The following is a 12,399-nucleotide window of genomic DNA, read 5'->3' as shown; positions in this document are numbered from 1 at the left end:
CCCAATAAGCCTAAGCTCAATACCCTAAGCCCCCTAATCCCTCAGGCCTTAGTCTTAGAGACTTAGTTACGGACGGCAGTACTAGCTTCTGTTGAAGCCTTCTTACAGGGAATGTTGAAAACGTTTCCAGTGAAGTGTTGGTGACTTGGTGCTGAGTTTGTTGACTGTTGAAAGTTGAATACGTTTTTAGTAATTTAGTGTATTGACGTTTTCTGCTAATGCAAAATTTATTTTAGTCTAGTTTGGTTGGATACCGAAACTGTATCGGAATCGTATTGAACCAAACAAGAAATACCGAATCGTACCGAACTACTTTGATACGGTATTTTGATATGCTTAATTGATTTATCGAATACTGAATCGTAGTTTTTAATACCGTATCGAAGTACCGAACGAATCTCCTTCATCAACAATTTATATTGTGTATATAAATTAAATTATGTTTCATATATATATATATATATTACGGGCGAAATCGGGAGGCCCGATTTCACAATCATTGCGTCTCTCCCTTAGCCTAAAAAAGGCCCCAAAGATCCGGGGATGCAGCTCGATGCTTCGACCTCGAAGGCTTTTCACACTCGACCTCGACGCAGCATGAGTCGTTGGTTATCGAGGGTAAGCGGGATGTTCCCTAGGCATGTGATCCGAATTGGCGTCACCTGCAAGAATAATACCAGTCGTCACCAGATTGCTAGGTAGCTGTGCCACCTATCTTACTTTGTAATAAATGCTTTTGTACTATGTTGGAGTTCTCCCTCATATATAAAGGAGATCCTTGTCAGTTTATAGAGATCTGATGCTCAATATTGAATATACAAGAACATTCTCTCTGCTCTCTAACACATTCTCTTGAAATCTTCATTTATTGCTTGTAATCATTGATCATAAAGAGCCATTATTTTAGCTCTCATAACTGTTAGTTCTCCCTCGATCGCTCTAAGCCGTCCACTCAACTCGACCTCGAGGCCTCTTATGCGACAGCTCGAGGCCCCGATCTCCAGCCGTTTGGTTCGATTATCATATCGCCTCTAAGCTATAATCTTGCTTTCTAACCTTTTACTTAGCATCCATTGCCTAACAACTAGCATAAAAATAGATCACGTATTTTTAGAACCACAACATCAAATTTAATTGTTATAACCATTTTCACGGTAAACAGTTTGGTGCCCACTATGGGGCTAAAAATAATAGTGATTATTTTCTTGCTGGTTTGCTGCACAAAGTAAATCATCTTTCACACTTTTTCTTATCCGTGATTTTTGATTTCAGGTCAAAATGCCTAAACCAGTAAATGTGCCTGAAAATGGCAGTCTCAAAAACTATGGAAAGGTCGGTATGTTTTTTCAAGTATGGGTGTGCCACCGCAAAACCCTGAGAGTACACCAAAACCGATTCCCGAGGGCATGACCTCATGCAACGCCCAATACGTTAACGACGGTCCTCACATTAACAAAAGAACACGCCGAGAGATTTAGCGGGAAACTCGGAAAAATCCAACCTGGGCAAAAAGTGAGATTCCTCAGCATGTGGTTCATATGATCATCGGGGGGACCGACATTCCCCAAGGACCCGTGATCAAACGGATAAAAATATATGTTGCAATAGAAGGGTCGATCCGAGACCGCAGGACCGAAGACACCTTTGCATTCAGCGAGGAAGATCTCGAGACCTTGACGCAACCACACAACGACGCACTGGTAATTTCATTTCTTTTAAGTAACATTCGAATTAAACGTGTGCTCGTGGATCCAGGTAGCTCGGCCAACGTAATTGGGTCAAAGGTAGTAGAACAACTTGGGTTGCTCGATCAGATCGTACCCACCTCCCGGGTACTCCCCGGCTTCAACATGGCCGGCGAAGTAACGAAATAGGAGATCGCCCTCCCGGTTGACATGTCCGGTACAGTTCAGAACACCAAGTTCCACGTCATCGGCGGTGACATGAGGTACAACGCATTGCTTGGCAGGCCATGGGTACACAACATGAGGGCAGTGCCGTCAACTCAACACCAAATGATGATGTTTCCAACAAAGGACGGTATAATAACCGTATATGGAGAACAACATGCAGCAAAAGAAGTGTTCGTGATTTACCAGGAGGCGTTGAATCCTATACAATCTACCTCGAATGAGTCGGGAAGCGTGCCGACCCCCGAGGGTGATGAAGAAGATTTCCTCGCTCCTCGAACTTTCGTTGCCCCCGAAGAGTCGGATGCAACGAAATCAACAATTGAAGAGCTGGAGCAAGCTGTTTTAATCGAGCATCTCCCAGATCGGAAGGTATACCTGGGAACAGGATTAACCCCCAAATTCAGGAAAAAACTCGTTCAATTCCTTATTAGTAAAATAGATTTTTTCGCTTGGTCCCACTTAGATATGACAGGAATCCCGCTGGAAATAACCACCCATCGACTAAGTGTCGATCCCAGATTCAAACCGGTGAAGCAAAAAAGAAGACCCCGGTCCGAAGTAAAACACGCATTCATCAAGGACGAGGTAACGAAACTCCTTAAAATAGGGTCCATTAGAGAGGTAAATTAATCCGAATGCCTGGCCAACGTAGTGGTAATGCCCAAAAAGGGAAATAAGTTAAAAATGTACGTAGATTATAAAGACTTAAATAAGGCGTGACCCAAGGATTCATTCCTATTGCCTAACATCGATTGCCTGATCGATGCCACGGTCGGCCACGAGACCCTCACTTTTCTCGACGCCTACTCGGGGTATAATCAAATTCAGATGAACCCCGGGGATAGGGAAAAGACTTCGTTCATCACGAAGTATGGTACCTACTGTTACAATGTAATGCCATTCGGGTTGAACAATGCAGGGGCTACGTACCAACGTCTAGTTAATAAAATGTTCGAGCATCAAATAGGCAAATCGATGGAAGTTTATATTGATGATATTCTAGTTAAGTCCCTGCGTGTAGAGGACCATTTGACTCATTTGCAGGAAACACTCGACATCCTCAGAAGTTACAACATGAAGCTTAACCCCGAGAAATGTGCCTTCGGAGTGGGTTTGGGTAAATTCTTAGGCTTCATGGTGTCAAAGAGCGGGATCGAGATCAACCCTGACAAAATCAAGGCCATCGAATAAATCATGGTGATAAATAATGTAAATGTCGTACAACGGCTGACAGGGCGGATAGCGGCTCTAGGCAGATTCATATCAGGGTCATCAGACAGGAGTCATCATTTCTTCTCTTTACTCAAAAAGAAAAGCAACTTCGGACGGACTCCAGAATGCCAACACGCCTTGGAGGAATTGAAGGGATATTTGACTAGTCCGCCTTTGCTCCACACTCCAAAAGAGGATGAAACGCTTTATTTATACCTGGTCGTAACCGAGATAGCGGTGAGCGGTGAGTGTGTGCTAGTTCGAGAAGAGCAAGGTACGCAATTCCCTGTTTATTATGGAAGTCGGACCCTAGGGGATGCCAAAACCAGGTATCGACACCTAGAAAAATTAGCTCTTGCGTTAATAAACGCATCGCGAAAATTGAAACCTTATTTTCAATGCCACCGTATTTGCATTTTAACGACGTACCCTCTCCGAAGTATATTGCATAAGCCCGAACTATCGCACCGATTGGCCAAATGGGCCATCGAACTCGAGGGTTATGATATCGAGTATCAACCTCGAACAACTATCAAGTCCCAAATTTTGGCAGACTTCGTGGCTGATTTCTTGCCCTCCCTCGTGACCGAGGTAGAAAAGGAACTTTTACTAAAAACGGGCACATCTTCCGGGGTATGGACCCTATTCACTGACGGCGCCATGAATGTGAGAGAATTCGGACTCAGTATAGTCTTGAAGCCGCCTACGGGTGGCATAATCAGGCAATCTATAAAAACTGCAAGATTGACTAACAACGAAGCCCAGTATGAGGCTATGATTGCAGGCCTGGAATTGGCCAAAAGCCTGGGAGCTGAGGTCGTCGAAGCAAAATGGGATTCACTCCTGGTAGTAAATCAGGTAAATGGGAGCTACGAAGTCTGAGAAGACGGGATGCAAAGATACTTGGATAAAATCCAAGTCACATTACGTCATTTCAAAGAATGGACCCTGGTTCACACACCTCAGGAGTAGAACAGCAAGGTCGATGCCCTCGTAAACCTGGGATCATATATTGAAGAAGATGACCTACTCCCCGGGGCTGTTGTTCAGCTATCCAAATTAGTGGCCGAGGAAGGTCATGCCGAGATTAATTCTACTAGCCTAACATGGTATTGGAGAAATAAATATATTGACTATCTGAAAGACGGTAAATTACCCACGATTCCAAAGGAATCGAGGGCCCTGCGAACCAAAGCAGCCCTGTTCTCGCTCGACATAAATGGGACTCTGTACAGAAGAACTTTCAATGGCCCCCTAGAAGTATGTATGGGGCCGAGATACACAGATTATGTACTTCGAGAAATTCACGAGGGTACTTGCGAAAACCACTCCGGCGCCAGCTCCTTAGTACGAAAGGTGATCAGGGCGGGCTACTACTGGGACAACATGGAAAAAGACACCAAGGAATTCATCCAAAAGTGAGACAAATGCCAGAGATTTTCCCCTATGTTTCACCAACCTGGCGAACAACTACATTCGGTCTTATCGCCATGGCCGTTCATGAAATGGGGAATGGACATCGTTGGACCTCTACCAACGGCACCAGGTAAAGCTAAATTTATTTTATTTATGACTGACTATTTCTCAAAATGGGTAGAAGCGCAGGCCTTTGAAAAGATAAGAGAAAAAGAAGTCATTGACTTCATCTGGGACCACATTATATGCCGATTCGGGATTCCTTTCGAGATAACATGCGATAATGGGAGGCAGTTCATCGGAAGCAAAATAACACAGTTCCTCGAGGATCACAAAATCAAGAGAATCCTGTCGACGCCCTACCACTCGTGTGCAAACGGTCAGGCTGAGTCTACAAACAAAAACATCATCCAAAACTTAAAAAAGAAGTTGGAAAGCGCTTAGGGAAAATGGAGAGAAATATTGCCCGAAGTGGTATAGGCATACCGAACAACTCTAAAATCAAGCACAGGGAAAACACATTTCTCTCTAGTATATGGTGCTGAGGCTTTGATACCAGTGGAGGTCGGGGAGCCAAGCGCCAGATTCCGACACACCACCGAGAGCTTGAACAATGAGGCCATGACTACGGCCCTCGAACTATTGGATGAAAAGCGAGAAGCCATACTTGTCTGAATAGCCACCCAAAAGCAAAGGATCGAATGGTATTATAACAGGAGAACAAACCTCCAACATCTCGGAGTCGGGGAGTTGGTCCTAAGGAAAGTCACCCTCAACACCCGAAACCCTAATGAAGGAAAGTTAGGCCAAAATTGGGAAGGAGCGTACCGCGTCCTTAAAGTAATCAGCAAAGGGTCATACAAGCTCGGTACCATGGAAAGCGAACAACTTCCAAGCAATTGGAACATATCAATGCTGAAACGATACTACTGCTAAGGTGTCCGATGGAAGATTCTAAAACACCCTCGAGCTCGAGGAACCTGGGTTCTTAAAAGCATGCATTGTACTATTTTCCTTTGACCGGATTTTGTCCCTAGAAGGGTTTTACCGGCAAGGTTCTTAACGAGGCAACATCCATATGCTACCTAAGGAAGACTCAACTAGTATTCAAGGCTTCTCTTCGACCAACCTCAAATACTGGGGGGCATTCCTATGGAAGGTCACCTCCTCGGAGAAACCAAAATGTGCTAAATACGGTCTCGATAGGAAAATGATGTACCGGGCCAAACGGTCGAATGAACCGTATCCGTATAGAATAACCGAGCCCTTAACAACAAAAATATGTATACTTGTACCAAGTAAATCAAAGAATACTTCCCCTCCACCAAAGCATTTCAAAGAAGTTCGATATTTTTTACAAAAATGGCCCTGGAGCCAGAAAACGTCCCGAACACTCGAAGACTGACGTCACAAGTTTGAAGTCGCATGACCCCGGGTTGAAAGCTTTGAACTGTTAAGCCCTCAATCAGGCAATATCAAGGTTACAAAAATGGCTCCAGTGGCCGAGAACGTCCCAAACACTGGGGACTGGCATCAAAAACTCACGTCACAAGCTCGAAGTCGCATGACCCCGGGTCGAAAGCTTCGAACTTTTAAGCCCTTAATCAGGCAATATCAAGGTTACAAATATGGATCTAGAAGCCAAGAGCGTCCCAAGCACTCGAGGACTGGCGTCAAAACTCAAAACCATATGACCCCCTAGTCGGAATCTTCAAACTTGTAAGCCCTCAATGAGGTAGCAACAAGCCTACAAAATGGCTCTAGGGCCTACAAAACTTTCAATGACGCGGGGACTGCCGCAGTGGCCACCCCCATCGACTTATCAAGAATCCGAAGCCATAAGACCCCATGCGGGAAGCCTCGGTCTCGTAAGACCTATATAAGGCAATACCAATATTTGTAAGACCTCAAGTAAGGCATGAACCATACTTGTACCAACTAGCCAAAATTGTAAGACCTCAAAGGCATGGAAAACTTGTAAGACCTTACTAAAGGCATAATCCCGATCTTATAGTTAAGGCTATATATAGAACTTGTAAGACCCCTAAAAAGGCATACCCTCGATATAGACACCGAAACTACTTCACTCGGGGACTTAAAGGCTCCGACCAAACACAAATGACTACGGTCACAAGGCTGTACAAGCCAAACTAACTCGACTCGGGGACGCCCGACCGTCGATATAAAATCACAGGCCTTCAAATTACTTCAAAAATACTTCGAAAAGAACCGGTTAAACAGGCTACACTCGACATAGGCAAAAGAGCTTCGAACATGTTAGATCCAAACTATAAGGCTTCGAGATACTCAGTCGTCGAGCCAAACCTCCCGAGGTGCTCGATCATCGCCATATAACGACTCACAATTGAGGTTTCTATCAAACTGTCGAAGAGCGAGGCAAACACAATTTCAAAAAGTCCTTAACAAGGGAAAAATAAAGCCCATATAAGAGGTTGTACCGACCCAATACGTAAGAGCCACTATCGCTAGCCCATACAAGAGGTCGTACCGACCTAATGCGTCAGAGCCTAAGGGCTAGCTTGAAATTCAAAAACTTGAGGGTCGAATGAGCTCGAGTCGATTCACCACCCGAAGACTGAACCCAAAATAGTTAACTAAATATACCAAGGTCGGCTTCTAGACCTAAGGGTAGGTAAACCCGTGCCGAGGTCCCGACGCAGGGACTGGGCCCCGCATGTTCGATCTTCGACCGTTACGAGTCACTCAGCAATAGCAAAAACCTGAGGGTCTAACCCAAGGCCTAAGATCTCAGATCTATTACCAAAAAACATCACACATTATTCCCAAAAGGCAAAGAAGTGATAAAAACGAAAAGCCTCTTATACATAGTGCTCACAGAGGTACGTTTACAAGGCCTTTAAAAACCCTTACAAAGAAAGAGCCAAACAGAACCTTAATCTATCATTGAGCCTACATCTTTGATGGCTCCGCCGGAGGTTATGAATGGTTCCGGATACAGCCCCAGGACCTTCAACGGCCTCTTCCCCTTTGGGGATTCTGACTTCATTCTCATCATCTCCTAAGCCACTACCCAACGCACCACTAGAAGCAAACAGGGCAGCAACTTTCTTTTCTAGGGCCTTCACCATCTCGAGCTCGGCAGACAAATTGATACCCCCTACGTGTATATCCTCGAGAGCCCGCCTCCGAGATTCTAACCGAGCATGCTCTATGGCTCGAGTCAAATTCAATCTGGCCTCCTTAGGCACTCTCCCGGCTTGAGTGTTTATTGCAACGACATCCTCTTTGTGCAAAGATATAAGCGCCTCAGCTTTAGTTTTGATCCCGAATAGTGCAGCAACTAACTCAGAATGGAGACCTCTATACTTATCACTATTCGCCCTCGCGTCATGAAGCTGGTGCCTGACTAAGGCCATCTTTTCTAGCAAGGTATCCCTCTCAGAAGTTATCTCTCTCATGTGTCGTTTAAGTTCGAGAACTTCGGAGTCTCTGGCTCGGAGATCCTCCCTCAGTAGGGCACCTTCCTTCTCAAACTGCACGAATCAGATCAAAGATGTCAAAATTCTGGGATCTGGCAAACATTTAAACAATATCATACGGAAACTAGGTAACCTGTTCTACAAGATGAGTCTTCTCACGCTCATGACGGGTCACCTCAGCCTGAATCTGGGCGAAAGTCTTATTATAAAGCGCCCTGTCCTGAAGCCATGAAAAAGACAAGTTAGAAAGACAAAGATAAGGACGACAGGCATGATTTACAAAAGCTACCTGCTAATAAAGCCTGTTCATCTCGCTAAAGACAAGTGAAGCATCAAGCTCGGGAATTCCCTCGGAAGCGGCTAAAGGCCTTTCAAATGCATCTCTGCCTCTGAGGGGCACCTCCATATCGGAAGGTTCTTCATTTTGGGCATCTTGCGCTCCTATAGGAGGTAAGGTCTTTTCCTGAGGGGAACCACTCACGACAACAGCATCAACATGGCCAGTCGGGGCTGTCTCTTGTCCCTGTAGGGCTTCAGAACTAAGTTCCTCCGAATTGCCTGCCAAATGCGTCTCAGCTCAAGGGATATTTTGGCTATCAGTCGGCTCGGGGACATCACCCAATACTTCCTCAGTGGCCTCTCCAGCCTGAAGTTGGACCACGACAACATCAAGCTCCGGCTCAGGAGCCACCGTCTCTACGACACTAGGGTTGATCGGGTTTTCCCCTCCCTCGAATGCTATTAAGAAATTATTTTCCCCCTCGCCTTCAGCTCGTGGACTTCCCGCTGCTTCTAGAGTTAAGGCTGCTGGGTCGGCCTTAATTTCTTCCACCTTGGTCTTCTTGGATTTGGAAGGCTCATTCGACGGTTCCCTTTGTCTTTTCTTCCCTTCGTCTGGTCTCTAGGTATCCTCTTCACCAGGCGATGTTTCCTTCATCAAGGGGACCTCCCCTAGACCTACACGAATGCAAGAGGTAAGCACAGGGAGTAAGGATGCTATCAATAGCAATTTTGATTAAAAGGTACGACTACAGCAGGAGTAAAGGCTCACCATGATCCTTGGCTTCCCATCGAGCTCGGGACAAATCACGCCACACTTGCTCGGCATATGGGAAAATCGAGTCCAGCCATATGACCTAGCCCAAGAGATCTATAACCGTGCCAGGATAAACTGCTACGGATACATCAACATAAGAAATTGGTGCATGGAAAGAAGTACCTAAAAAGAAGCAAGGAGATGCTAGATAACATATCTACATACGTTCCATGTTACACCTTTCGGGGAACGACATCCTTTCCACTGGGATTAGGTCTGAAGTCCTAACTCGGACAAAATGTCTCATCTACCCTCTATTCCCAACTTCGTCGATGCAAGCAAAAAGGGCCCTCGAAGCTCAGCAGTGGAGCTTAATCAGGCCCTCATAGAAGAGACGGGGGCTATACATTCTGACCATGTGATCGAGGGTGAAGGGCATCTCCCCAATCATGCTCACATAATACCTGATCATGTAGATAATACGCCAGAACGAAGGGTGAATTTGGCCGAGGGTCACTCGATACCATTGACAGAAGTCGAGAATCACAGGGTCAATCAAAGGCAAGGATGGCCTCACCGGCCCAAGGGTAAATGGGTAAGTATACACACTAAGAAAATTGGCTTTGTATGTCGTTATATCCTCCTCCCGATAATGTACCTCCACAAGCACCGCATCCCCCAAGCGGCAATTAGTCCTCACCCTTTCGATGTCTGTTATTGAGCTAATATTGAGACACAGACTCACGACGCCCCCGACTTCGAAGAAGGTTTCTCGGCCTTGAAATCGAAAGCCATTGCAAAAGATCCTGGAATGCATTCCCCAACGCGAGGAGGCGTTGCTACTTTGCCTTTAGATGAAAGCGAAGAGGAGGAGGTTACATTCTCCTGAGAAGCAGAAGCGGAAGTTTTCGCCATTCTTAAAAGATTTTAGAGGAGAAAAAGAAATTGCGTTTCAAAGAAAGAACAAAAGTGAAGGTATAAGGAACTTTTTTGAGGGCTTGGTGGTGTAGTGAATAATAAAGAATGAGAGAAGAGGTATTTATAGAGGCCCAACATGCACGTTGAAGGAGGCCAAAGGATAGCCAGCTGTTGTAATCAATACGAAGGCTTTTAAGGGTTGTGCGTACGCGACCTTTTGGCACCTTATTTTATCGTGCCAATCATTTGGCAAGATGTGACTGTCATCATTACGAAAGCACCAGAAGGGCAGATATTCGAGGTTGTTTCTTATCATTTCATTCTAAAAAATGCAGGGACTATTTGTATATGGGCAAAATTGGGAGGCCCGATTTTACGATCATTGTGTCTCTCCCTTAGCCTCAAAAAGGCACAGAAGATCCGGGGACGCAACTCGGGGCTTCAACCTTGAAGGCTTTTCACACTCGACCTCAACGCAGCATGAGTTGGTGGTTATCGAGGGTAAGCGGGAAGTTCCCTAGGCATGTGGTCCGAACTGGCGTCACCTGCAAGAATAATACCAGTCTGTACCAGATTGCTAGGTAGTTGTGCCAGCTATCTTACTTTGCAATAAATGCATTTGTACTATGTTGGGGTTCTCCCTCATATATAAAGGAGATCCTTGTTATTTATAGAGATCTGATGCTCAATATTGAATATATAAGAACATTCTCTCTGCTCTCTAACATATTATCTTGATTTCATTATTTTCATGTATTGCTTGTATCCATTGTGTTCTATTTATTGTTATTTATTTATTGCTTATCATTGATCATAAAGAGCCATCATTTTAGCTCTCATAACTATTAGTCCTCCCTCGGTCGCTCTAAGTCGGCCACCCAACTCGACCTCGAGGCCTCATATGCGACAGCTCGAGGCCCCGATCATTAGCCGTTTGGTTCGATTATCATATCGCCTCTAAGATATAATCTTGCTTTCTAACCTTTTACTTATCATCCATTGCCTAACAACTAACATAAAAATAGATCACGTATTTTTAGAACCACAAAATCAAATTTAATTGTTATAACCATTTCTATACGATTATATATATATATATATATATATATATATATATATATATATATATATTTAACCCAAGAGATGTTTTATTAATTTATATTTAAAATATTCCTTTAATAAAATTTTTGACTTTGCCTCTGGGGTGACCCTAAGGGTGGGGAGTCTGGAGGGAAAAAGTTCTCTATGAAATGCTGATCATAATTAGCTATAACTCGTAGACACAAAGTTAATACAAATGGAGTTGCTCCATTAGTTTTCTTGTTTGCTGTTTTTTATTTCTAGAAAGATAATCAATATGAAAGCTGTGTTGGAAATTCTTGGCAATATTGGTCTGAGATAGTTTAAATATAAAAATATGATCATTAAGGTACAATTACTGTTGTAAAAGAAGTCACAGGGAAAATTAGTCCAACCCAAGAAATTGAACTGAGACACAATCGGTTTGCCATCTCAAAGATGTGAATATAAGCAAATTAGACTTCCCATAAAAAGTGATGGAAATATTGACACGCCCAATTTGGGCATCGTTATGATTACCTTGACATAACGTTCAAAGGGCATAAATATACCAAAAAGGTAAATGAAGGGTATTTTTAGCCCAATAGATAGACAAAGAATATTTTTAATTTTTTTCCAATAGTTTAGGAGCATTTTTAACCATTTTTCGTAAAAAGAAATACATAATTATGGATTACCTATATGTAAAACTTTTAATACACATGGTTTCCATGAATGTGGTGTAATGTACCATTAGTTTATACTAGAGGCAAGAAAGTCGCTCTTGAGCACCAATGTTTAGTCAAGTTAAATGTGTCAAAAGTCATAACTGATTGGTTAGATTAGAATATCTAGTATAGTTGCTACAATTCTACCCAAGACTCGTCTGAAAGTCTTTTTCAGCCGCCATTATCCATGAAGTCTTTTTCATCCCCCATTTATCCTTCTCAGCCAGGGTAGAAGCTCATTCCTTTTCTTTCATTCTTTTTTCCTAATTTGAATGGTAAATACAGAATTATGCTGGAAGTAGTTGTCACTTGATAATTGTGATTAAAATATAATTTTATTATAAAATATGATATTATTTCAAACAATGTTCAATTGATATTGTATGCGGGTAACAGTGGGGGTAATGAGCACCCCAATTTTTTAGTAGGGAAAACGAGGCAAAGACGTAACTGCAAGAAATCGAAGTCGAAGTTAGGAGCCTTCAGTATCAAGGCCCGAACACAAAACCTACTCACAGAGCCAACGAGACCATGGCCCTCCCCCCCCCCGATCCGGTCTGAGCTCCGAGATCGGGAAGTAATGCCAAATGACCACACACGATTAACAAAGGACCGTGATATACGATGTTCAACCGGATATCAGGGCATAGATCTCT

Source organism: Nicotiana sylvestris, chromosome 2 (assembly GCF_000393655.2).
Source record: "Nicotiana sylvestris chromosome 2, ASM39365v2, whole genome shotgun sequence".
Classification (NCBI taxonomy): Eukaryota; Viridiplantae; Streptophyta; class Magnoliopsida; order Solanales; family Solanaceae; genus Nicotiana; species Nicotiana sylvestris.
Note: the sequence above shows the minus strand (reverse complement) of the source record.